The following is a 25421-nucleotide window of genomic DNA, read 5'->3' as shown; positions in this document are numbered from 1 at the left end:
AAAATCTTGCTGTTTACAGCAACATGGAAGGACCTTGAGAATGACAAATATTGTACAATCTCACTTATATGTGAAACCTAAAAAAGCAAAACTCATAGAAACAGAGAGTAGAAGAGTGGTTGCCAGGGACTGGGTGGTGTGGGAAATGGGGGTATATTGGTTAAAAAGCACAAGCTTCCAATTATAAGATGAATAAGTTCAGGGGATGCAATGTACAGCATGATGATTATATTTAATAATAGTGTAGTATATACTTGAAAGTTACTAGATCTTAAATGTTCTTCACACACACACACACACACACACACACACACGGTAATGATGTGAGGTGATGGAAGTGTGAACTAACTTTATTGTGGCAATCATTTTGTAACATAAGACCGTCACACTGTACCCCTTAAACTTACACAATGTTATATGTTAATTATGTCTCAATAAAGCTGAAAAACAAACATTTTAATGCCCTTACTCTTAAGGGACATTTTAAGCTGTTGTTTATACCTAAGTCTGAATGAGGTTCAATTTTCTTTTTTAAAGAGTTGATCTTACAGACTTTCCATGTGCCTGAACTTGGCTTGAGCAATAATGATGTCAAGTCTGTCCAGGCCCATGATCTTCACATTGGATTTCCAACAATCCTCTCACGGTTGTTACTACCTCTCCCTTCTAGATGAGAAAACTGAGGGTCAGAGAGTTTTCAAGATTTGCTCTCAGGTTCTGGCACAGCAAGAAACATTTCTACCAGGTGTGTGAGCCTGCCCTACAGTACCCCACCCCAGTGGCTGTGGAGTCTCTTCTTGAGCATCTCCAGTGATGGGGAGCACTCTCCTTCCTGGGGATGGTCCAACCCTCCTCTCTCGGGTGGTAGGAGACTGTGGTATAAGACAAGGAGCCAGGAGAGCATCCACTCTGAGGTAGCAGTAATGAGGGCCGCAGGAACTGGTGACTCAGTGACCCACCCAATGGCCAGTCTCCCACATGATAGCCAATGTCAAGCTGTGCTGACGCCGACTGTGCCCATCTTGAAACGTTTTTCTTCCCATCCTCATCCCAGAGCTGTGTCCAGAAACCCCAGAGCCCAGGGAAGGACCAAGAAACCCAGAAATGGCCCAAACAGCATGGCTCAGTGGTGAGCGTTGATCTAGGAACCAGGAGGTCATGGTTCGATTCCCAGTCAGGGCTGGATCCCCAATGTGGGGCATGCAGGAGGCAGCCAATCAATGATTCCCTCTCATCATCTCTCTCTCTCTCTCTCTCTCTCTCTCTCTCTCTCTCTCTCTCTCCATTCCCCTCTGAAAACAATAAAAATATTTTTTTATTTTTTTTTTTAAAAAAACAAAGAACCCCTAGAAATGATTGGGCCTAAGGTTGAGGCCATTTAAGGAAGGTGCTTTGAATCCATTGTTTTGGAGTTTGGAGGGGAAACCTTTCCAGATTTTCCAGTCTCCTGACTTGCCCACAACTGTGGTCACTCCAGACACTACCTGCACAACCCACCGACATCCCTCAGGGGGACCCGCAGTGACCTCACAGCACCTGGGAGGATGAGAAGGGGAAGATTAGGCCTGAGCACCAATGCCAGCGGGACCACAATGACACTTACACCAGCCCATGGGGACAGACTTTGGGGCACATTTTGGGGCATGGTACCCTCTGGGGCCGTTTAGTGAAGCAGAGTGCTGAGGAGATGGGGAGAACGTAGAGGGAAGGGCTCCCGAGGGTTAGCTGAGGGAGGCCGGGGAGGCCCCAGACAACAGTGCAGTGGTCTCAGGACCTTCCTCGGGCTCCCTGTGAACAAGGCTCGTCAGACTTAACTGCAGTTCTTCCAGATTAGGAAAAAGCAGAAAACCACACAATGGATCTTCTGAAAGACTTTTTTTTTTATTTAAAATATATATTTTATTGATTTTTACAGAGAGGAAGGGAGAGGAATAGAGAGTCAGAAACATCAATGAGAGAGAAACATCGATCAGCTGCCTCCTGCACACCTCCTACTGGGGATGTGCCCGCAACCAAGGTACATGTTCTTGACTGGAATCGAACCTGGGACCTTTCAGTCCGCAGGCCGAAGCTCTATCCACTGAGCCAAACCGGACAGGGCCTGAAAGACTTTTGATATTTCTCATGAAACAGTCATTCCCTGTCCCCCGTGTTCTTTGCAAGTGGAACTCCAATTTGTTTATATGGCAAATGGAGACCTTCACCTCAGAAGGAGCACCCACCCCAAAGGATGCGTTGAGATGGGCAATCGCATCACCCTTGGCCAGTGATTGATGTAGTGACTGATGTCAGAGTGAGCACATGTCACTGCCCTGGTAATAAACTGAATCAGGAACTCAGCTTTAGAGAGCTTGCTTTCCTAAATAAAAGGGCAAAGCCTCCTGAAGAAAAGCTCTCCCTCTCTTCCCACTTCCTGCCTGGAACATGGAGGTGATACCTGAGGGGGTAGCAGCCACTTTGTAACCATGAGACACAGCCAACATGCAAAAGATGCAGAGTCGAAGAAGGTAACAGCCTAGGTCTTCAATGACACTATGGAACCACTCTGCCAGCATCAGATACCCAACCTCCATATATCTTTCTATGGGAGAAGTAAATATCTCTATTTGCTTAAAACACTCTAATTGGTGTGGGGGTTCAGCATTCAACTTTCAACTGAATGCTGTACTAACATAGCCATGTGGGCAAGATAGAAATACAATTACTAACGTAATTCATTTATTCATTCCACAAGTATTTGTGAGTTTCTACTACATATTAGGCACTGTCCTGGCCACCAAAAGGACACACTCCTGCCCTCGAGGCACCTGTATTCCAGCGGGGAGGAAAAGACAGCGGTGATTGAGAAAATAAATACATAAAAGATGTATATGTTATACGGTGACAAGTGCTATGGTGAAACATAAAGCAAAAAAAGGGGGGCATGGAATGCCCGGGCTGGGAGAGGGGGTACAGCTTTAAAAAGAATGGTCTGAAAGACCTCACTGAACAGGTGATATCTGAGCACGGATTTGAAGGAGGTGAGAGTGAGCCAGGCAGAGGGAAGGGCAGCCTGTGCATGCTGATGGGGAGAGCATGCCTTCCGGGAGGTAGGCTGGGCCATTCGGCTGCAGGGCTTGCCCCCAGCCCTTCACCTTATTTCTCACTGGCTTGGAAAAACATCTAGAGTACAGCTCAGAAGATCCTTGAATAAGATGAAGTAACATATATTTACTTTATCACACAAAAAATTTTAGACTTGAAAAAAGAGAGAGGGAATGCCCATAATCACTGCCTTTAAATGGTGTGGGGTTGTGTGGCTTCATGAATGCGATGCAGCATTGCACAAGGAACTGCTGCCACACCCAGCAACGTGGCACTAAGCTGAGCTCAAGAAGACAGACCCAGATGCTGACGGTGTGACTGTTTACACGGAGCTCCAGGACAGGCAAGGCCAGTGTGCGGCAATAAAAGCAAACGTGAGAGTCCCCTCTGGGAGGCGAGAGGGTATTGACTGGAAGGAGCATGAGTAACCACCCAGGGTGATAAAAACGTTCTATATCTTGACCTGGTGGGCGCCACCCAGAATTATCTATCCATGTGTAAAAATTCATTGCGTTGTACATTTAAGATTTACGCACTTTGCTGCTTGTAGATCATGCCTCAATAGGAAAGAAAAGAAAGTATTTTTTAAAGAAAATAAAATTTTAAAAAAGAAAAGAAACATGATCAAATCGCTTTGTGGGTGGAGGTTAAGTTCAAAAGTTATCAAGTAAAGAAAACATTGCATAGTCAAAATTGCCCTTGCAATCTCTTAAATCACCCATGAAGATTCATACGCACGTGGGTATATGGAGCCCTGTAACATAATGCTTATACACTCTAAAGTTTGAATAACACTAAATGTGACAAAGGCTAGAAAAAAAGGACATTGAGGCATGAATGCCAGGGCCGGCAGTCACCTTCCTTTACAGTAACTGTCACCTCGTGTTGGGTAGCAGGGGAGGGAGGAGGAAATCTAAAGGGCCTGCCCACCCATCCAGGCTTGTTCTGTCCTGCTTTAATACCAAGCCACTAGAACATGTTTAGTGATAAAGTCGATTTGCTCATTGTAGAGAGAATGAAATGAGCTGGGTTCTGAAGCTAGCAGGAAAGTCCAACACAGCCATCACTCTATCTTTAAGGTTCCTTTTGTTTGGCCCCAAGGAAGAGAAATAAGATGGAAACACTAGGAAGAAGGATTCCAGCGTGAGAGAAGAAAGAGCTTGTGAACCAACGTGGAGGAACTCTCCAAAGATGGGCTGGTAGGTAGTGAGTTCCCGTCAGCAGAGGCGGTGCATGAGCTGAACACTTGGACCAGGTGACTTTAGACGCCCCTTCTCTCCGGGAGCTTCTGAGCTGGCCAGATCCCCTGGCTCCCTGTCCTGGGCATGTCCCTTCAGCCCACAGCTGCCTTGACAATGAGACGTGGAACTGGTGAGAGGTACCTGCCAGGGACTAAAGGTGGCTGTCCTAATAGAGGATTGCTCTGCTGCCCCTGATAATTTACAGCCTCCCTCCTTAGTTATGGGAAGGCGGGCAGAGCCTATAAAAAGGCGCCATCCAGCCTGTGGGGTGCCCGGGGCATCAATCAGCCACAGTCTGACCACTGGAGCAGAGTGAAGATCAGTCTGCTGGCTTCTCACCTATAAATTCTCCCTCCTGCACAGGACGAGCAAATCTGTCATATTTAAGAGCTGCGTATACCATGGTTTAATTCCAGGGATGCATGTGGCGGGTGGGGGACAGTGAGGCGGAAACAGCCCTAAACGTAGCCTTCAGTTTCCTCATCTCCCATCAGAGCCCCCAAACCCACCTCCCTCCAGTCCTGTCTCTAAGCAAATGGTGCTGAGTGAGCACATGAGAAAGAACCGCACGCCAAGAGCAGGGCTGTTGGCTGGGGTAAGGGACCCAGTGTGGCCTGAACACGGCTGAAAGCACCAAGGTGGAGCCATCATGCCTCTTCTGGAGGCTGGGAGTGGACACCCCTCCTGCATCTTCTGTTACCACAAGGACTGCGTCGGAGAGCAGAGAGGGGCCGGACTGCCCTGGACTCAGAGTCGCTGTGCTGCACAACTCTGCAGGCGCCTTTCATATCATTGCCAATGTCAAACGACGTGTGTGGTCACAGCCTAGACGGCTGTGCGCGGCAGTCCCGCTGGACCTACGTCAGAGGCCTTCCTTCCTGAGGATGGAGTGGTGGAGAGAACACTGAACCTAGAGTCGGGGACCTGGGTTCACCTTCTAGCTTCATCTCTGACTTGCTGAGGGCCCTGGGCCAGTGCACTGCTTCTCTGAGCCTGTACAATGGGGGCATTAATTCCTGTCCTGCTGGGATGTCTCCTGTGGGCTTTGTGGAGTGTGGATAGAGGGCAACTTCTATAGATGACCCTTTCAGAGTCCATTCAGACCCAGTCCCAGTTCTTCACCAGCCTGTGACCATCTGCCTTTCTAGGGGCCACACCTTTCTGACACAGAACCTGCAAGAGCCGACAGGATGCACAGCCATGCGTAGGTGCTCCACAGTTTCTGGACTAAAAAGCAGTGCTTTTGGCTGACAACCAGAGAGAACCCTTGAAACTGGAACTGTCCCAGAAAGCCGGGGCCATCTGTTTGCCAGCCCAGGAAGGTGACTGCAGCTGCCAACAGCTGTGCCCACCAGGGAGAGGGTCTGGGGGTAGGAGGAGCAACAACAGAGTACAGGCAAGCTTTCCTGACAGACCCCCATCTCCAGCTGCTGGGAGGCTCCGGGAGAGCTGACCGCCCTCTGAGTGTGCACGGGCTCATCCTCAAACTAGGGCAACACCCTGGCCTCCCCTCACAGCACTTTAGAAACAATATTCTCAGAAAAGTCATAATTTTTCAAGAATTTGGGCCCTCGCTGCTGAGAACAATAACCAAAAAGAAGGGCTGGGGGGAGGGGAGGCCACAGGACAGGGCCCTCAGCAAAACTGCTCTGGTGTCATAAAGTCCCCCAAGCTCTCCATATATCTGCTCCCTGAGTGATCTCGCCTAGCTCAGCTTTAAACACCATCAGTACAGTGACGGCACCCAGATTCATAGCAGCAGGCTCTCGCCCCTGAGCTCCAGATCCATACCAACTGCCTGCTTGACATCTTTCTTTGGATGGTTAACAGGTTTCTCAAACTCAACATCAACGCAGTGGAACTTGGTCCTCCCTTGCCCCAGGGTTTGCCACCTTGGGGAGGACACCAGCTGATCCACACACCAGCATCTCTCTCCTGCAGAAGCTTCCCAACCTCCCCCATTCAGTCTCCTCTCTACCCAGCAGCCAGGGCGAGTGTCTAAAAACACAAATCAGATCACATTGCTCCTCTGGTGTCTTCCCTTCACAATCAGAATAAAATACAAATTCCTTACTAGGCCTAGGAGACCATCCAGGATACAGCTCCTGACCATCTCTCTGGCTTCAACTCACACCAACCCCTCCTTGTTCTCTTTGCTCCAGCCTGATGCACCTTCTGTCTGTTCCTCCAGCAAACCAGGCTCGTTCCCGGCTCAGGGCCTTTGCATATGCGGTCCTTTCTGCCTGGAAAGCTCTTTCCCCAGAACTCCCCATGTCCGTCTCCTTCTCATCACTCAAGTCTTCTCCTCTGAGGTGCTTTTCCTGACCCTGTCCACACTCACCCAGCAGCTCTAGCGTCTGGAATGTCAACTGGCACAGAGCAACCCTGGATGAGTATCTGCGGAATGAATGTTAACGAACGAGGTTGTAGACTCTTATAGCAGCAGGCAGAGAACACAGCAGAGGCGACAAAATGCTCCTCAGGAGTGTCTTTCCGATTCCCTGCCTTTCTCTCCTCCATCCCTTGGACACACTGAGCGTGGTCACAGCCCCTGTGGCTGCACCCAATGCAGAGGCCTAAGGGCCATCCTCTCTCCTCACATGGATGCTGCCTCACTGCGCCAGCTCTGGCTTTCACACCCACACAGCTCCAGTGGGCAGAGCCACAGTGGAGCTGGGCACCTTGACAGGGGCAAACAGCTCCAGGATGACGGGCTAGGGAGAGAAAAACCTGCCCAAGTCCCGGGCCAGCCAGAACACAGGAGGTTGTGCCCCCAGACAACCCAGAGAGGGACCTTATCCTATGGCCATGAAGTTTCAGAGACCCCTGATGCACACACTCTTCTCCCACTTCATTTTTACAGCTAAAGAAGGACCCTGAAGGGAGAGAGATCTTTCTGATGCTGCAGAGCCAGGAAGTGAAGCTGAAATACCCATCTGGAGCCTTAACCTCCAGGCAGGACAAGGTGCAGTGATCTGCTCCAAACATGGTACTTCTCAGCCTGTCTCCCAGGATGGGGAGAGGAGTTGGCCACAGCTCTGACAGGCCATGGCTGGCCTTGTCTCTGGGGATGCAGCCTCTCACCCTTTGAAGTCCCCCTCAGCAAGCAGCATGCTGCAATGGCTGCCTGATGGGCCTCCTGCATCCCCTGAGCCAGGTTCCTCCCAGCAGCCACAGTGAGCTACAGAAAATAAAGATCTGATCCTCTGTCACTCCCTGCTCACAACTCCTCTCCAGCTCCCTTCTGACTATAAGGCCAAAATCCTCAGGTTGCCTATAAGGCCCTGCAAGCTCTTGCCTACCCTGGCCGCCCCGCCTCCACTGTTCTCCCCCTTGCTCTCCCCCACATGGTCTTTGTACATGCAGTTCCCTCTGCCTGGAATGCTTTTCCCTTCACCCCCCTCACTTGGTATCTGCTGCCTGCCCCTCAGACTGCAGCTCAAACGGTTATTTCTAACCCCTCCAGCCCCTGCCCGATGGTTAGGCCTGCCTGCTGGACTTGTGAGCCTTTGCAGCACTCAGCATGTTGTGAGTGTGTATCCAATTAATGATGATCTCATCCTGCACCATCCAATACACTAGCCACACTAGCCACTGGCCACACATACTGCTGAGTATTCGAAATTCAACTAGTATGAATTGAGGTGTGCTGTAAGTATAAAATGCGAATTTTTATATTGCATGTTGAGATGATGATACTTTAGATGTACTGGGTTAAATAAGATTTATTGTTAAAATTAGTGTCACCTGTTCTTCCTGCCTTTTTCATCAGGCCACTAGGAAATTTTTGATTACATATGTGGCTGGCACTGTATATCTATTGGACTGCACTGGTCTGCTTAGTGCCTGCCTCCATCGCTCAGGCCCTCTGGCTCACACCGTGCACTCGCGTGGAGGTCCCCGGGCCCCAGCACCTTGCATGGTGCCGTGCCCACTGCAGGCACTCAAGAAACATTTGCTAAATGACTGCACACCAGGCTGCCCACCCCGATTTCAGGAAAGGGAAGTGATGCAAATAAGCCACCGGATCTCTCTGGTTTTCTCCCCATCCTCTCATCATCCACCACCCTCACCCTGTGCAACAAGGACCCAGACCTTGGGTGGACTCCAGAGGCTTGGCCAGACCAGGAGAGGGCAGGCCTCACACTCAGTGAGGGTGAGCAAAGGCTCTCTCTCTCTCTCTCTCTCTCTCTCTCTCTCTCTCTCTCTCTGAAATATCATTTCTCATGGTTTGGAATGAAACCCATTATTCCCAATTAACCTGCGGTGAACCCACAGTACTTGCTGGCTTGCCCATAATTATTCATCCATAATAATAGCTAAAGTAAATTCTGGTGCTTTCAATGGACACTGACATCTCCTTTGGGAAAACTTTCAAAGATGCCACGTCCTTGGTTCCTTATCTAAGGCTTCCTTGCCCCGTGTTGTTTCATTTTTGTGTTTAAGGCATCCTAGGCCAGAATAGCTCCATCCAGACACTGTATCACCGGGTGAGACTCTGGCAGGGCTGTCCTGTGCCTTCCCACCCACAGGCAGACAGGGTCAGATGGGCAGCATCTGACCACCCAGGTCAGTCTCTCTCTCACACACACACACACACACACACACACACACACTCACACTTTTTGCAATTAGCCGGTCCTTCTCAAGGTTCCCTTTGCCCTGCCATCTCAGCAGCTGAGCTCCACAAGTCCACAGAAAGCATAAATCTTGGGCACAATTTATTTGGGGTTGTCAGATATAATTTACTAAGAGTAACTATCTGCCAAAAAAAAAATCCAACTACTCATTTTAAATTAAGTGTGGCTCCTTTTAATCATTTCCTACTACCTAGAATGTTGCATTAATGATGCACTGGCCTTCCCCCTCTAATCACAATAATAATAACTAGGGCTTAAGTGAGGAACTGGGGTGGGCCATAGGGAGAGATGGGGCAGATGGAGGAATGGTAGGGAGATGGCTCCTTCCTCTCAGCCTTGGGGAAGGGTGTCTTGTTCAGAAGAGGAAAGCCTCCTGCATTTTGCAGAGGAGACTGGCTAAGAAGGTGGTGGGTGGGGTGGAGTGGGGAGGAAGGAAGTCTGCACAAGACACTAACAACATGCTCTACTTAGGGGCATTTCTTCCTCCCATTAAGAGAGCAGAGCCTCGAGAGAAACCAAGATGGCGGCATAGCTAAGCACCTAAACTGCTGCCTTGCACAACAATTTCAAAACTACAACTAAAAGACAGAATGGACACCATCCAGAACCACAGGAAACCTGGCTGAGTGAAAATTCTACAACTAGAAGGAAAGAGAAAAGCTCACAGAGAATTGGAGGTACGGCAAAGGGTCTTTGTGCGCACAGAGAGGAAGGGCGGCTGAGAGCCTGGCTGACTTTCTCTGGCGGAAGGGGGAAGGAAGCCCCCGACTGCACTGAACCCCAGTTCTGACTGCACTGAACCCCAGTTCCGGGCAAGCCCCTGGGGACCCATGCTCTTACGGGGGGGTGGGGGTGGGGAGTCTGGACTCTCGGGTGGAGACTCGGGAGCCGGGAAGGCAGAGGTCTGAAGGAACGCGCGTGCCAGTGCGCACAAAAGCTGCGGAGGTTGCCACAGGCTTTCCCTAGTGGAAGGGAGTCAGAGGCTCCTGACTGCACTGAGCCCCAGTTCTGACTGCACTGAACCCCAGTTCCAGGCGAGCCCCTGGGGACCCACGCTCTTGTGGGGGGAGTCTGGACTCTCGGGCGGAGACTCGGGAGCCGGGGAAGGCAGAGATCTGCGCGTGCGCGCAAGGGCAAGGCTGCCGGGAAGCCAAGACTGTCTGCTTCGCCCTGAGACTCCACCCCATCCAAGCCGAGCACAGAGGCTATTGCAATTTGGCAAGTCTAATCCTATAAGGCTGTCTCCAGCACCGAACTTCTCCCAGCATAGACGCAGCTGATCCTTACAGCCAACTGGCCTGGAGGTCAAGTCCTCCCAGTGATACCAACAACAATCAAGACTTAACTACAATAAGGCTGTACACACAGTCCACAAAGGGGTGCACCAAGAGTGTCCACCTCAGGTTAACTGGGGAGGCCGACCCACTGGGCCATATAGGAAACCTAGCACACAAATTTACCCTACCAACTCAGGGAAGCAGTGAAAATGTGGCGTCAAAGAAACAGATCACAAACGAAAGAAATGGAGGAAAACAAATGACTGGATATAGAATTCAAAACCATGGTTATAAGGCTTTTCAAGAATATCCTAGAAAAGGCCGATAAATATAACGAGACCCTTGAAGATATGAAAAAGGACCAACTAGAAATTAAACATACACTGACTGAAATAAAAAATATTATACAGAGACCCAAAAACAGACTAGAGGAACACAAGAATCAAGTCAAAGAGTTGAAATACAAAGAATCAAAAAACACTCAACCGAAAAAGCAAAAAAAAAAAAATCCAAAAAGTTGAAGATAGTGTAAGAAGACTCTGGGACAACTTCAAGCATACCAATATCAGAATTATGGGGGTGCCAGAAGAAGAGAGAGAGCAAGATATTGAAAACCTATTTGAAGAAATAATGACCAAAAACTTCCCCCACCTGGTGAAAGAAATAGACTTAAAAGTCCAGGAAGCGCACAGAACCCCCCAAAAAAGGAATCCAAAGAGGACCACACCAAGACACATCATAATTAAAATGCCAAGAGCAAAAGACAAAGAGAGAATCTTAAAAGCAGCAAGAGAAAAACAGTTAGTTACCTACAAGGGAGCACCCATACGACTGTCAGCTGATTTCTCAACAGAAACTATGCAGGCCAGACGGGAGTGGAAAGAAATTTTCAATGTGATGAATAGCAAGAACCTACAACCAAGATTACTCTACCCAGCAAAGCTATCATTCAGAATTGAAGGTCAGATAAAGAGCTTCACAGATAAGAAAAAGCTAAAGGAGTTCATCACCACCAAACCAGTATTATATGAAATGCTGAAAGGTATTCTTAAAGAAGAGGAAGAAGAAAAAAGTAAAGATAAAATACATACAACAAATACATATCTATCAACAAGTGAACATAAAAATCAAGTGAATTAAAAACCTGAGGAACAGAATAATCTGGTGAATATAATAGAATCAGGGGCATAGAAAGGGAGTGGACTGATAACTCTCAGGGGGAAAGTGGTATGGGGGGTGGGGGAAGAGACTGGACAAAAATCATACACCTATGGATGAGGACAGTGCGGGGAGGTAAGGGCAGAAGGTGTGGTGGGAACCGGGTGGAGGGGAGCTATGGGGGAAAAAAGGAGAAACAATTGTAATAATCTGAATAAAGATTTATTTAAAAAAAAAAAAAAAGAGAGAGAGAGAGAGAGAGCAGAGCCTCTAACAGGGAAAGCCTCGATGGTGGACAACCAACACAGGGACCCTGGTGGTGCAGGTCCCAGTCTCCTCGACTACCAGAAGGGGTATCTTTGGGCTTCAGCTTCCTGCCTATAAAATGCAGATCAAACCTTTCTTGCAAAGTGGGTTGAGTGATGGGATAACCTTTGAAAGTATCCTGTAGCTCAGCCTTGGGCAAACTACGGCCCGCAGGCTGGATCCAGCTGTTCTATTCCCCTCTGCTCCTTTACTTTGAATTTATATTAGTTCACACAAACACTCCATTCATGCTTTTGTTCCGGCCCTCAGGTCCAGTTTAAGAACCCATTGTGGCCCTCCAGTCAAAAAGTTTGCCCACCCCTGCGTGTAGCTTGTGAACGTTCCAGTGATTATCATCCCTATAGAATTAAAGCGGTGGCCACAGGGGCTTTGAAAAGCCTTTGAGGTGGCCACTCTGGTGCCCCTGCCCACCTGCTGTGAGGGTGGGCTGTAAAGGCTCACTGCTCCCCTCCCCTCTCCCACCTGCCGAGAACTGCCCTCGGTAACCAAGCCCCCTGTCCAGGTCATAAATTCCCTGTCCTGACTGCTCTCAGTCCATGACCGAGTAATACAAAAGGCTGGCTCTCTCCCATCTGGGAATCACTCTGAGTTCTGGTTCAGGCTCCAGAGCCTGCCCCCATGGGACAGGCCAAGGCTAGGCTTTCCCTGAAGCCACGCCCTTGCTTGTCTCCTTCCCCTTCCCCGCCCTGTCTCCCTCCCCCTTCTCGGGTTCTTTCTGAGAGCTCCCCAAGAATAAACCACGTGTTCGGAATCCTTGTCTCAGGCTCTGCCTCGAGGAAGCCGCTGAAGAAGCCTTCACAGCGAAAGCCCCTAGTGTTGCGTGGCTGCTGCTGGAGTCTCGGTGACCACCTGGAGGGAGGAAGGGAGGGAGGGAGGGAGGGAGGGAGGGCAACCAATGTTTCTGCCAGACTCCCCAAAACAGATGCCCGCTTGGCTGAAGAAGAGGCTGAAGAGGAGAAGAGTGGAAAAGCCAGAGCAGGGAGGAAGGCAGGACTTCCACCAAGGTGAGGCAAGGCCCCGGCCTCGGCCCCTAGTCTTGCTCCTGGAAGAACAGAGCTGATGCGGATGGTGAGATGGAGAGGACTGGAGGTCCCTCACCGGAAATGAGGTTGGGTTCTGTCCAGGATGCAGGGACCCTAACCCTACACTGCCATGTGCTCTGTCCCTGGGGTGGGGTCCCTAGAGAAGGGGATGGCAAGGTAGGAGGAGGGGGCCAGTGCTGGGTTCTGAGTCACCTGTTCAAGTCTCCCCTCACTCTCTCTACCAACTCTCTTTTAACCCACACTGAGACTGCCTCCACTGGGCTCCCCAATCCAATGTGGGGCGGGGTCACTCCCTGTGGATTCACCACCATTCTCTCTTCCTTCCAATGCCCCCACTGGACGTCTCCCCCTCCCACCTCCACACCCTTTGTCAACAGCTCCCTTCACAAGGTCATCATTGCCCACTAATTGTCCAAAATTTCATTCCCTCATCCTTCTTGGTTAAGAATTGATTTAAGGGATGAGTTCAATATCCCTGCCGTCTCCAAGTGCTTATTAACTCCCTGCGCCTCCAGCGCCCTGTGCAGAGCCCCCCTCACCTCACACGGCTTCGCCCTGCACTGATTGGTAAAGCCCCGGCTTGTAGGCCTGCAGGATGGGAGGCCTAATGTGCACTAATCTATCATTACTTCTCAGGCTGGCAGAGTGACGGATGGCAGTGGTGGCTGGCCATGGCGGCCCGGCGCCTCCTCCAGCACCAGGCTGCGTCAGGAGTTGGCTCAGCAGGAGAATGACGGCCACCTTTGTCTAGGCTGGCAGGGGAGCCACTGTCTGGCAAGTGCATAGACCCAAGACATCAAGCAGGAATCAATAAGTGTCTCTCCCCCACCCCACCGCCCTCTGAGAGTCCATCCTAGGGCAGGAAGGTCACTTGGGCCATTCCCTCAGGGGCTGGACTGCCTGTCAGTGGGCCTCCCAGTAGCTGCCTCTGGTGGCGTTCAACCAATGAGGAGCCCCAGCAGCAAATGGGAGGGACGAAAGTGAGGTCATGTGTTTATTAGACGGACCCCCTCCCTGCAGGGCCACCTGGGACTGGCTGTGTCCTGAAGGTCCCAGCTCCTTCCCTCTTCTCTGCCTTCCTCGCCCCTTCAGGGTGAGGCTGGAAACAGACGCACTGTCACTCACCCACGTGCTGCACAAGTCCCTTCGTTCACCTCTCCTCAAATTGCCCAACGTGAGTGCGCCTCGTTTCCTGCTGGAACCCTATTAGAAACTGAAAAATACACCTCATTTACCAACGAGGAAAGTGAGGCTCAGAGAGGACCAGCGCTTACTGTGGGTCACACAATGAGCTTATGGCAGGGCTGGCTCCAGAGCTCGTCTTCTGTCTAATAAGATGATGCCACCTGACTTCCTGTGTTCTTTCCCTGCCCCTGCCTAACCATAGAACACATCTCTTTATTGGGGCCACGCCATGAACAATGGTGCCAGGGGGGCTCATAGACCTGCCCCTGCCAGAGATGGTAACATCAACTCCAGGGTAATCCTAGCCTCCTCAGCACCTTCCTGATGTTGGGACACCCGCTCTGGACTGCTCTGTGGTTTGAGACACTTTCCTTCTAGTCTTTATATCTGCCCCTCAGGCAACAGTGCACCTTTCAGCGAAAATGCTGAGCCCAGGCCACCTTCTATCATAATCAAACCTCAACCAAATCAACAGATTAGAGGTTTAAATTTCCACCAAAAAGCCTGTCTTTTTAAATAAGTCTTTCATTACAAAAGATGATTATTTAGTCAATAAATTTCTATTCCAGCTTCTCCTATGGGCCAGGGACTAGACTGGGCACTAGAGTTAGTCTAGCAGGGGATGTAAACAGCCAACTACAACTAAGTGTGTTCCGAAATAAAATCTACAAAGCTGAGGATGAATGACTGGCTCCTCCTTCCTCCTGCCTTCTTCCCTGCCCCCAAGGTGACCAGTGAGGTCCAGAGGGACAACTCTAAGCCCTGCGAGTGGCACAGGAAGGGTCCAACCCACCTTTTCGCCAAGACTCACGGGAGCACTGGCACTGCAAAAGGTGTGCCACAAATCAGCAGCCCATCACAGCAGATTAAGTCAGTATTCCCTTCTGCAGCCAGGGGCCTCTCCTCCAGAACAGCCCTAGAAGGGGCTGACCGTGTGCTCTCCCTTGGCCTGAGCCACTGGTGCACATGCCCGCACACACTTTCCCTGAGACTCGATCCTCTCCCTGGGCTTCCAGACACTTGGTGATCCGTCAGGGCTTTGTGGTCTGTTCTTGGCACATCATTCTCTTCCACAGGAGTGGGAACCCAAGGAAACTGCCAAGTCCACATTCACCTGGCCTGAATCCAAGTCATCAGCAAATTCCATTTCCACAGCCACCTTGAGATGGATCAAGCAATCACCCAAAAAGGTTCCCCAAAGGTCAGCATGAGGCCAGGAATTGGAAAGGGGCTGAGGGAGGTGGGGGGGGGGGGAGGGGGGGAGGGTTCCTCTGTTATAGCCCTCAGGGAACTGCCCTGCCCCACCCCTTCCAAGAGGGGAATAAAGCCTGGACCCAGGGCTAAACCAGGAGGAAACTGGCCCCAGTGTTTGAGTAAACCCGTGGGCAGGGGATTGAAAGGCCTGGATCTCTACCCAAGGCTGCCACTACCCATCCAGGCCTCTTCTGTAAAAGGAGGGTTGGATCAGATGAGTCTTAGTGCTCTAAGGGGTGTGACTGCAGTTTTCTGGGGAAAAGGAAGAGCAATGGCCTAAAACCCTGGTTGGTACTGCACTCCAGACAACCAGAACCCCATAGTGCCCTTCCTTCAACAGAGCCGCAAGGAGGAAACCCAGCCCAGCCCAGCCCCACCCCTGGGCCTGTCTCACTGTTGGAAGAGGTTGCTCTGAGGATCTGGCCCACCTCATCCTAAAAGGAGTCAAGATCCCCAATCCCCAGCAGACACTTCCTCCCCAGCCTCCTCTCCCTTCTCCAGCCATCCTCTTTGGAGCCTGAATTATCTAGAACCGCACTGTTCAACCTGGTAGCCACATGTGGCTATTTAAACCTCAGGTCATCAAGATCAAGTACAATTTAAATACAATTTAAAACTGAAATCCTCAGTCACACTGGTCACACTTCATGTCCTCAGTGGCCACACAGGACGAGCAGCTACTGTCCTGGACAGAGCAGATACAGACACTTCCATCACTGCACACAGTGCTTGTGGACATGCCAGGCTAGAGGCGAGCCTCTGTTGTTGCCAAGTGCTTCCTCTGGCTCCCCTGAGTCCTTCCTGCTGCAGAGTAAGCCCACTCTCTCCAGGCCCCTGGTGGGGGTTCCTGTCTGCCTGAGAGACAGCCATGGACACGTCGGTCACCCACCAGAACCTGAGAAGGACACAGTCAAGCGAACGATCATCCAGCACCTGGAAGAAGTTACTAACAGACATTACGTTTCAAGAAATGACAATGTTCACCGACCATCCCCTAGCCAACCTCTCCTTCCTCATTTGATCTGTCCCTTGCTAATTCCCATTCTCCCAGGTTGCTACGCATAGGGAGGGGGCAGAGGAGAGCCAGAGAATACGGGTGGGGCCCCAGGATTTGGGATATTTCTGCTGGCGTGACCAGAGGAAGCTCAGAAAACCCCAGCAATCATTTTTAGAGTCCTCCATTTTTCCAGAAATCATTCATATAAATGGCTGGGAAAGCTCCACAAGGGGTTAAAAACCAATAAAATACCCGTCTCTGGCAGCATAGAAGCCTGGCAGGGGTGGGGGTGGAGGAGTGAGAACCAGACAGCTAAATGGGTTATCCAGAAATTACAGGAGGCTTTTAAAAGAAGAAAACTTAGCATATGTCAGGCCTATAATGTATAGACAATAATTAGTTTCCACTGAATTTTTGTATTTAATTTTGTGGTGACTATCTCCTTTTACATCATGCATTCAGCAATCACTCTTCTTCTTGCTTAATATGCACAGTAATCTTTCTCCTCCTATGTCACATATTCAATAACTCCTCTCCTCCGGTTCCAGGGGCGTAAGATGAGGGAAATGTCACATTTTAAATTAGTAACAGCTGTGTTTTTGTTTTTCCATTTCACCTCCACTGATGCCCTGTGAGTATCGTGAGCTCCAAAAAGCAACATGGGGCTCCCTGCCTGTCCTGGTCCTCAATTCAAAGGCCTTTGGGAGGGCTTTGCTCTGAGGATGGGACACACCTCAGGCACCTAGCAGGCCAGAGAAGGGAGCACTGAGCAACTACCAGTCCCATCCCTGCCAAGGGGAGGACACGAAGCTCTTCCCACCAACACCTGTGAGGGGTGGGCTCCACCTGGGCTCACTGAGAGGACCCCAATTCTGTTTGTTCATATCCGTGGGCCTCTGTGTCTGAACTCCCAGATGTTGCCTTTGCTTCTCCCTGGGACGTGAAGGAGTGGACAGCAGCCAGAAAAGCAAGGCCAGGACTTGAGTGAGGTAAGTGAGGCACCTAGGGATAAAAATTTAAGGAGGTGCTGGCTCCCAGGTGCCAGCCCTGCACTGGCAAACTCTAAGAGCCAGTACCTCCTTAATTTTTTCAGCCCCAAGTGCTGTGCTTCCTCATCCAGGCCCTGCCCTTCAGAAGGACCAACCCCTCGCAGGTCTGGGAGTCAGAACCCCTGAGACAGAGATGGAAGAACAAGTGACTCAGGAAGGGAGTTCATTAAAATGCTTCAAGGGACTCCGAACTGCCAGAGTGTTGTTGTTGTTTTAAGACAGAGAGGAATTTAGCAAGAAATCAATCAACACACATGCTGATAACTTATTCCTTGACAAAAAAGAAACAAAACCCCGTTAATTTTTTGCAGCCTTTGGGTAGCCAGTGTCTATTGCCACTAATTAATTTTCCAGGATTTTCATTCTCCAGATATCTCAAAACATGGTGTGTCTGTCAGCCCCAGGAGGCATTGCCAGCATCTGCTGTAGGGGCTGGTGATTCTGGAACCTGTACCACACGGGAGGGAGTAGGTGAGGAGCACCCAGCAAGCTCTGGGAGCTTCGGCACCAGGCTCCGCGACCCTGGCCTGCTCTGCTGCCACATTCCTGAGCCTGTTCCAGCCAGGAGAACAGCACTCGGAACACAGAGCAGTGTGTGCCCCGGTATGGACATGAACACACACACACACACACACACACACACACACACACACACACACACACACAATCTCCCGCCTTAGTTTTCCAAAGTGCAAAATAAGGAGATTGTACGCAGTCCAGTTTCAGATTCCTGGACCCAGGTTACCCTGCTGAGCATTAAAGCCATATGGATCCTTGTCTAGTCTGTAGACTGCTTGAGGGCAAGGATTGAGTCTTATTCATTCTGGCCCCTGGCCCCCTCCCCCAAAGCACAGTGCGTAGCACCGTCTTACACACAAAACATGCCCAGGCCGAAACCGGTTTGGCTCAGTGGATAGAGCGTCGGCCTGCGGACTGAAGGGTCCCAGGTTCGATTCCAGTCAAGGGCATGTACCTTGGTTGCGGGCATATCCCCAGGGGGGGGTGTGCAGGAGGCAGCTGATCGATGTTTCTCTCTCATCGATGTTTCTAGCTCTCTATCCCTCCCCCTTCCTCTCTGTAAAATATCAATAAAAATATATTTAAAAAAAAAAAAAAAAAACATGCCCAGGTAAGGTCTCCCGCGTCGCACTGCAGCCTCCTCCTCCCCCAGTCCCAGCCTGCCTGCCATCCCCAGACCAAGGAAGAACTTCCCAAGCCCTACTGCCGGGGTCTCAGGACCCAGGAACCTTGATCCGGAGAGTCCCTTCTGCCTGCCAACTGCACAGGCTCTTTCATATCTCCCCAAAGAACAAATAAAAACATGAGACTTGCCCGGCCAGTGTAGCTCAGTGGTTGAGTGTTGGCCTATGAACCAGGAGGTCACCATTTGACTCCTGGTCAGGGTACATGCCCAGGTTGTGGGCTCAATCCCCAGTGGGGGGTGTGCAGGAGGCAGCCAATCAATGATTTTCTCTCATCATTGATGTTTCTCTCTCTCCCTCTCCATTCCTCTCTGAAATCAATAAAAATATATTAAAAAACAAACAAACGAACATGAGACTTGATCCTGTAAAGTTAGCTCCACAGGTGAAAACTTCAGATTAAAACCCAAGGAAGTCTATAGGTTGCAGGCTTCTTCTATAACCTGAGCCCCATGGGAACAAACAAACTAGCATCAGCCAGGACCCTCCCCTGACCCGGTTATCTGAGAGGATGTGAAGGATCGAGAACGTACCCCAAGATTCCAGAACAAATCAGCCGGTGGCGATGTCCCAGGCAGCAGCATCCCTGGTCAGGACCTGAGGTGTGGCTCACCTTCTTGAGTGGCCTCCTTTGGACAGTGACCTGATGGGAGGCAGACCCTCCATGTCCCTTCTCAGAGCACCTGAACCCCACGCACACACCCTCCCCAAGGATGGGGATGCTCTTCTCCTTCAGGTGAGCCCTCACCCAGGAGCCCTCATGCACGTCACAGGCCGCAAGGCCACATTGCATCTTGCTCCTCAGCATGGCTTATAGTTTCCTTTTATATTCTTTTTTTTTTTTCTGTTTCCTCAAACAGTATGTGCCTAGAATGAATACCACACTCTCTCTGGCAGAAAAAAAGGAGTGTGGAGGGGAAATGTGAGAGCAGTAATCCATTGTAACACTTTAGGGGAAACTGCAAGCAATTTCCATTCTATTGATCCTCCCTGGGCATCAAAGCCACACTGAGTTTATTTGGAAAATTAAATTCTGGAGCATGTAGCACGAGAGGCCTCTAGTTAAGTTGTCTAGCAGCTCTACGGCCACAATTTAATTACGATCTCACTGTGACTCTCCATTTAAATACAGTAGAGGAGCGGGGCACAGGGGAGGCTCCCTGGTTCCAGCCTCCACGTGGCAGTGGCACCTGGCCAGGACCCCACGCCCACAACGGAATAGCCACGTGAATCTCAATTACCCTCAGCTGAGCACTCATCAGCTCCTCCTGCTGCTGCTTGCTTACATTTTAACATATCTATATATATAAAAGGCTAATATGCAAAGTCTCCCCACAGGAGTTCAACCACGAGTTCTATTGCTCGCTATGATGTGCATGGACCACCAGGGGGCGGCGCGGAATGAAGGAAGGCCCCAGCCAGCAGCCGGGGAAGGGAGGCCCTAGCCGGCAGCCAGAAGGCCCTGATTGGCCCTGATCGTTGGCCAGGCCTAGGGACCCTACCAGTGCACAAATTTCGTGCACCGGGCCTCTAGTGTGATCTATAACAGAATATATTCATTAAACTGTAAATGTTTACTAAGTCAATCTAATATTTGGAGTTTGCTCCTTGTTCAAAGGTAACTTAAACAGTTATTATTAGAAACAAAATAACATTACTGAGGCACAAATTGGTACACTGTATTAGGTACAGTAAGTCCTCACTTAAATGGGTGTGTTTAGGTTTTGCAACTATAAGTAAAACAAAACCAATTTTACCATGGGCTAATTGATGTAAACAAGAGTTAAGTTCCTACAGCATTTCATAAACAGTAATAATCACAGTCCATCTGGTTCCAGCGTTGTGTGTTGTTCTCAGGCTTTGGAGGTTCACAAACAAGTAAAAGTTATGCACAGTGGTGCACACTCACATGCACACACATGTGCATTAGATGGCCTGGCAGAGATTTTCCAAATTTTTATGTAGCCATCTAAAGACTATGCACTCATCTTCTTTTATCTTCTACTAGAGGCCCCGTGCATGAAAATTCATGCACTTGAGGGGGGGTCCCTCAGCCCAGCCTGCCCCCTCTCACAGTCTGGGAGCCCTCAGGGGCAGGAGGCAACCCAGCAATCAGGCGAAGGCGGAGCCCCCATCACACCTCTGCTGCTGCCACTGCCAGCAGCACAAGCCTCAGCCAGCCCTTGTTACCTGAGCCTCGGGCAGCCCTGGGCGGCTGGGTAGCCACCATCCAAGGCTTGCCTGCACCTCGGGCTGGCCCTGGGCGGCTTGGGGACTGAGGGCAGGTCCAGCTGCACCGTGCACCTGCCACCGCTCCACCGCCCCCCCCCCCCCAACACACACACACATACACAGGGCTGAAAGGACTCTGGTGGGGCTGAGGGGACTGACTGGGCGCCGCCATCTTGTGGCTGTGGGTGTGATGGTCAATTTGCATATTCCCTCTTTATTAGATAGGATTATCATCCCAATTGCATGAGCACCTACAGGGACATAGGATGAAAGTTTTAGAATAAAGAAAAAGTCCTTAATAGTGTATACATTTAGCCTCATGAAGAACTCACTACCTTGTTCTCATTTTCCTGATCTCCTCTGTGAAAACCTGGTCACAGTCTAGCACAGGTCCACTGATCACCTTTGGAAACCACTGGCATGGACCCATTTTTCTTCATTAAATTTTTATTTAGTGCTGATGCTAGGAGAGGTGTGGTCTCTGCTTGCTGCTGCTCAGCAGCCCAGGTAATCAAGAGCAGAGGGCCACTTTCATCCCTTCAAGGGACCAACCTTGCACCTTCTGGGTTCCTCCAATGCTGACCCTTTTGCCCCCAAACAAGGTAGTGTTCCACTGAAGTTCTCCTGGAGGAATGTCCTCTAGGAAACCAGCCAGGCCTCCTTCCCTACGTCCCACAAACCAGCACAGAGCCTGACACATGGAGAGTCTCGCTTAATAGTTGCTGAATTCCATTGAAAAGTCACTGGACAGTCCCCTGAGCCACAGAGGAACCCCCCTATCCTCAAGGTCCCCCAGCCTTCTCTCTGCAAGGCAGCCCCCGTCTAAGGACAGTCGACATGCAAAATAGAAAGGGAGGGAGTCATGTCTTTCAATGATCTCAGAACCAAAGGCAATAAGAGCCTGCCATTCCTCCCCCCCCCTCACCCTCTCCATGAGCTTGCTCCCCAGACTCTCACTGGTCCTGAGATTCCTTTGGAAGAAGTGACTCTTTACCTACTGCAGGTACCAGGGGTGAGAAGGACTGGATAGAGCCGCGATGCTTGATCCACCTGGTCTCTCCAGAGGGAACATCAGCAGTATTTGACAAGCTGGCCAGCTCTCCCGGGAACAGAAGTGTCATTAAGCCAAGTGGGAAATCATTACCTGATCTATAAATGATTACAGGAAAGTGGGAACTGTCACTACCTTCTGAGGAGTGTGCAGAATTGGGATTTTAAACAGACCTGCAAACCGGTGCAACACTCAGCTCCCTGGAGCAGCTGGTATTCACAGGGAAAAAGGCAGAAGTTAGGCACTTTATGAATTCAGGGAGAAAGAGGAGGTCTCAGGGACTCTGGCTATCAAAGGATTTCAGACCATCCACGGTGTCAGCCAGAAACTTAACTCAAAGGAAAACATAACCATTCAGATCTTCTGCCTGACAGTCCGGAGGCCTGCAACTTGATGAGGTCTTTCCACAGGCAAAATAAGCAACCAGAGTCACAGCTGCAGGCAACTCGGTCATTTAATCAAAGACACTGCTTTTACGCAGACAGAGACGGTGTTCGGCCTACCTACGAAGCTAGTGCGGAGGGGGGGAGCTGTTGACATCCTCAGGTGCCGTGGCCCGTCACTAGGGGAACGGATGAGTAACAAGCGGTGAAAACACACTACAGAGAACTCAGCATCAGTAAGAAACCATGGGCTTGGATGCACCTCAAACAATAAAGTATATCCCAAACCACGGTGTCGGGGAGAAACGTTGGGAATGGAAGGTTTGCTGCACACTAAAATGTATGTAAATGTAAAACACATACACAGAAAGACACTACATATTTTATAGTGATACATGCATATTTTAGAACATATTCCAAACACGTTAGGATGGATGAGGTCGGGAGGAGGGTAGTAAGAGTGAGGCTAGGGGAAGGAGAAAAGACACAAAGGAAGACCATACAAAGCTATTCACTGAGTGTAATTCACTCAGCTCCCTGCGCCTGCAGTCCACAGACAAGGGGGCGGGGGAAAGAAACCAAAGTCCAGACTGCTGAAGACAGGGCTTCTCAAACTTTGACGTGTATGCAAATGTCCTGGGATCTTGTTAAAATTCGGGTTCTGAGTCAAGGGCAGGGGTGGGGCGTGAGGTTCCGCATTGCTAACACGCTGGGGGGCAGGGGGATATACAAATGCTGCTGAGCCATGGACCTCACTTTGAGCTGCTAGGGCTTAAGAGATTTACCCAAGATAAAGAATGAGCAGCAAAGTCCAAGTAAGAGCCTACATATCCAATATGGATGAATTTCAAAATAATTATGCTGCATGAAAGAAGACAGACAAAAAAGAGTACATTATCATAATGGATGCTTCCATTTATCTAAACTCCTAGTACATGCATACTAATCCATAATGACAAAAGGCAGATCCGTGGCTGCCTGGACTTAAGGCTGGAGGACCAATGGATTACAAAGGAAACTTTCGGAGATAATGGATATATTCCCTATCTTGATTATGGTGATAGGTTTGCTAGGTACATACCTATGTCAACTCATCAAACTGTATTTCAAATGTGCGCAGTTTCCTGTGCATCAGTTATACCTCAACCAAACTGAAAACAAACACCAAGGGCCTGTGTTCTACCTCCCACTAAAGATGCCCTGTCTGCACTTCAAGCGAAGCGGAACAGTTTTAGCTAGAAAATGCTCTCCATGGCTGAAACCACCCCCTTGTCTCCTCCAGAGCTCCTGCCTTAGCCCAGGGACCACCATCTCACCCCAGGTCTGCTTCGGAGTCTGTGCCCCAATTCCACCCTTTCCACCTTCTCATCCATTCATCTCCTAACCCCAACAGTTTAAAATACTTCAAGACAAAGTGTATAAACACCAAAAGCCAGCCCTGGCTGAGTAGCTCAGTCGGTTAGAGTGTCATCCCCAAAACACCAAGGTTGCAGGTTCGATCCCCTGTCAGGGCACAGAGGGGAGGCAACCAATGAACGCATAAATAAGGGGAACACACAACTCAATTTCTCTCTCTCTCCCCCTACCTCCTTCTCTCTCTCCCCCCCTCCCTCCCTCCTTCTTTCTCTCTAAAAAAAAAATCAATAAAATTAAAAAAAAAAACACTTTTAAGACCAAAAGGCTCACCCTGCCTTCGGTGCCTCCCACCTACTCCCCCAAAAACCCTCTTAGCACCCTTCCCCTCTCACTCTCCACCCCTGCCACACTGACTTCCTTTAGTTCCCCCAAAGCCCTTTCTACCCCCTGGGGATCTCTGTCTCCAATGCCCACCTGCTGCCCTACCTCCCTTGCCTGGTGAACTCCTACACAGCCTCCAGTCCCAGCTCAGGTGCCCCTTCCTCACAGCCTGTCCTGACCACCGCCCAGCCCAGGCTCCTTTGCTCTACATTTCCCTAGAACCGTGCTCCTTTCCTTCCGAGCATGGACTCGGGTCTGTCACCATTCCTTGACCAGTGTGAGTGCTTGATGCAGGCTTGCCTCTTCTCCTGCACCAGGAGCTCCAGGAAGGGGTGCCATTCTCTCGCTTACCTCTCTGCCAGCACCTCGCACAGTGCCTGGCCCACAGGAGGTACTCCATAAATCTCCATAAATACTCAGCTGTTGAAAGAATGTTCAGTGAACTGGCCGAAGGGGCCTCTGGCCATCCCTAGGGAAAGACATGACTAGGATTTGGGGACAACAGCTCATCGACAACCCAGACTCAAGTTCTGTGGAAAAGAGCCGAACCACAGTCTCCCAAGAACGCAGGTAATCCGAAAGTTCTCCCTTACATTCCACCTGATCCTTAACCTTCCTTTATAAGCAACTTTGCATAATGTAAACAGCATGTTTGCTTTTGTGAGCCTTTTTCTTTCCACAGTTTCAACACCATTATGTTGGGATAGAATTATTTCCTTTCTGGCTTGGATCCCAAACTGTGGTACATTTCAGAGGACAATATGGACTTAAACAAAAGTCCCCTCAGGCAAGGCTGCCAAGCCTCAGGACTAGCTGCCAGCCCAGATTAAAGGCTCTGGAACCAGAGGGGCCACTCCAAAGGGGGTGATATGGAGGAGATGGGTCAGGAGTAGAGACACCAGAAGAGAAATGGGTACCTCATAGGGAGGAAAGGTCAGAGGGCAGGGGTCAGATGCCTGGTCGGCAGCCAGGCGCCAGATAGACCAGCTCATCAGAAGTAGAGCCAGGCAGAGCTCAAAGGGTTGGGCAAACAGCCAGGCATCTGGAGATCCAGAGGGCCTAGAGAGACTAACCCCAAGCAGCCCCTGCCCCCTGCACCCCTACACCCTCCCAGAGCTGCCATCACTCCTGCTCTTCCCTCTGTTATAGCTCTCCCCGCTCCCCATTAGTACCCTGGTCATGTCTCTTCCCAAATCCTATCCAGGTGTTGAGGACCACCTCAACATCTACCTGGGAGGACAGGAAGGGTAGACCTCTGGACATGGACATGCGTGAGGGGTTTCCCTGACACATCCCATAATTCTCAGGCTTCTCCATTGCTTGAGATGACACAGGAGGGAGGAATTTCACAGCATAGACCTCCTGGAAGTCAGAGAGAGATTCACGGTGAGCTGTCCCTGAAGTCCAGGCATTGCTCTGGAGCCGAGAGTTTTTGTAGGAGGAGCAGCTGACACCTGGGGAGCCAGTATGGACTCTGTCCACTCTGTCCCTGGACTGCCCAGTGGGCCTCTCTCTCCCAAGCTGCTTCCTGAAGACCCAGAGGTGTTGGTGCTGTGGGCAT

General features: G+C 50.3%; 1 protein-coding gene across 10 annotated transcripts in view; it reads right to left on the bottom strand.

Moving 5' to 3' along the window:
- MEGF11 (multiple EGF like domains 11) overlaps positions 1-25421 on the bottom strand; it is a gene marked incomplete at its 5' end in the record, with an annotated part of 349005 nt that overhangs the window by 262932 nt on the left and 60652 nt on the right. Inside the window, one exon of one of the 10 annotated variants that reach the window (XM_080664627.1) lies at positions 13896-13904. The exons of the other annotated variants lie outside the window; for them this stretch is intronic. Of the gene's footprint in view, positions 1-13895; positions 13905-25421 lie in introns of those variants that run through there. 10 annotated transcript variants of the gene reach the window in all.

The sequence above is a fragment of the Plecotus auritus genome (genome assembly GCF_963455305.1).
Source record: "Plecotus auritus genome assembly, chromosome: 1".
Lineage (NCBI taxonomy): Eukaryota > Metazoa > Chordata > Mammalia > Chiroptera > Vespertilionidae > Plecotus > Plecotus auritus.
Note: the sequence above shows the minus strand (reverse complement) of the source record. Positions and strands in the feature narration are given on the sequence as shown.